Below are 2,222 nucleotides of genomic sequence, written 5' to 3'. Positions count from 1 at the left end.
CCACCCTCAGCAGACCCACCCTCCCCACCTTTGCCTGAGGAAACTAATCCCATTGAGGAAACTAATCCCATTCAGCAAAACAAAGCTGATGTCCCTCAGAGCCCAGTTGTTGTTGCCTCTAGACCTATAACCAGACTCAAAGCTAAGCAGGCCCCTAGAGGAGAGATACAAAGTGTGGTCCATGAGGAGGTGTGCTACACCACTAAAGAACTTAGTGAATTTGCTAATTCATTCAAGCAGAAGTCTAATGATTATGATGTCTGGGAATGGATTTTAAGGGTATGGGATAATGTTGGAAGGAACATAAAGTTGGATCAGGCTGAGTTTATATTGGCATGGGACCCCTGACTGGAGATTCTAGGTTTAATATGGAAGTTCATGCAGTTAAAAAAGGTGTTAAGAGTTTATTTGATTGGTTGGCTGAGGTATTTATCAAAAGATGGCCTACTGACAGAGAGCTGGAGATGCCTGATATCCCTTGGCTTAGTGTTGATGAAGGGATTGTAAGGCTCAGGCAAATTGGTATGCTCAAGTGGATTCACAATGCAACACCAAATCCTCCACAATGGGAGGGCTCATAGGACATGCCTTTTAACTGATTTTATAAGATGGAAAGTACTGAGAGAGACACCAGAACGTTTAAAGAGCTTTGTTTTTGTTCTTTTCCTTATGCCGAATCTTATAGTTGGAGATGCTGCGCAGTTGCATAAATTAAATGTAAATATAATAGGTGTAAAAGGACCTTGGAGTAGGGCTCAGGTGGCATCATTGAATTACCAAAGACAAAGTGAGCGTACTTATCATAATGGGCGGCAAAGGCAAAACAATACCTACAATGGCATGACTCGAATGGACCTGTGGTACTGGCTAATCAATCATGGTGTTTCCAGGGACCACATGCATAAGAAGCCTACTAAGTTTTTATTTGATCTGTATAAACAGAAAAGCTCTAGGATGAATGACAGGAAGTCAGTATTGGGTAGCAATAGAGAATCTCACTCAGTCAACCAATTTCCAGATGAGATAGTTTACAGACCCAGAACCCCTTGAATGAAGGGAAGGCCGGGTGCCCTTGAGGGAGGACTTTGTTTCAGTACCAAAGAGTTATGCTGTTCTCCTCTCACCCATCCTTCCCCAGAGGGACCTGTGGCCTTTTACTAGAGTAACTGTACATTGGGGGAAAGGAAATAATCAGACTTTCCGTGGCCTATTGGATACTAGTTCTGAGTTGACACTGATTCCGGGAGACCCTAAAAAGCATTGTGGCCCTCCAGTTAAAGTAGGGACTTATGGAGGTCAGGCGATAAATGGAGTTTTGGCTGAAGTCCAACTGACAGTGGGTCCAGTGGGTCTCTGAACTCATCCTGTGGTTATTTCCCCAGTACCAGAATGTATAGTTGGGATTAGATATACTCAGGAATTGGCAGAATCTCCTCCCTGACCTGTGGAGTGAGGGCTATTATGGTTGGAAAGGCCAAATGGAAACCACTGGAATTGCCTCTGTCAGGGAAAATAGTGAACCAAAAACAGTATCGCATCCCTGGAGGGATTGCAGAAAATAGTGCTACCATCAAAGATTTGAAAGATACAGGGGTGGTGATTCCCACCACATCTTTTAACTCTCCTATTTGGCCTGTGTAGAAGACAGATGGGTCATGGAGAATAACAGTTGACTATCGAAAGCTTAATCAAGTAGTGACTCCAATTGCAGCTTCTGTACCAGATGTGGTTTCCTTACTCTAGCAGATTAATATGTCCCCTGGTACTTGGTATGCAGCTATTGACTTGGCAAATTCTTTCTTCTCAATACCGGTTCATAAGGACCACCAGAAGCAATTTTCTTTCAGCTGGCAAGGCCAACAGTATACATTTACTGTCCTGCCTCAAGGGTATATTAACTCTCCAGCATTGTGCCATAACTTGGTTCAAAAGGATCTTGATTGCCTGACTCTTCCATGAAATATCACACTGGTCCACTATATTGATGATGTTATGCTCATTGGATCCAGTGAGCGGGAGGTAGCAGACAGTCTGGACTTGTTAGTAAAGCATATGCACATAAGAGGATGGGAAATAAATCCAACCAAAATTCAAGGGCCTTCTACCTCAGTGAAATTTCTAGGAGTTCAGTGGTGTGGAGCATGCAGAGACATTCCTTCTAAGGTGAAGAATAAGTTGTTGCACTTGGCCCCTCCCTCCACCAAGAAAGAAGCACAATGCTT

Source organism: Nannospalax galili, unplaced genomic scaffold (assembly GCF_000622305.1).
Source record: "Nannospalax galili isolate Female #2095 unplaced genomic scaffold, S.galili_v1.0 scaffold691, whole genome shotgun sequence".
Lineage (NCBI taxonomy): Eukaryota > Metazoa > Chordata > Mammalia > Rodentia > Spalacidae > Nannospalax > Nannospalax galili.
This window is presented reverse-complemented; position numbering follows the sequence as displayed.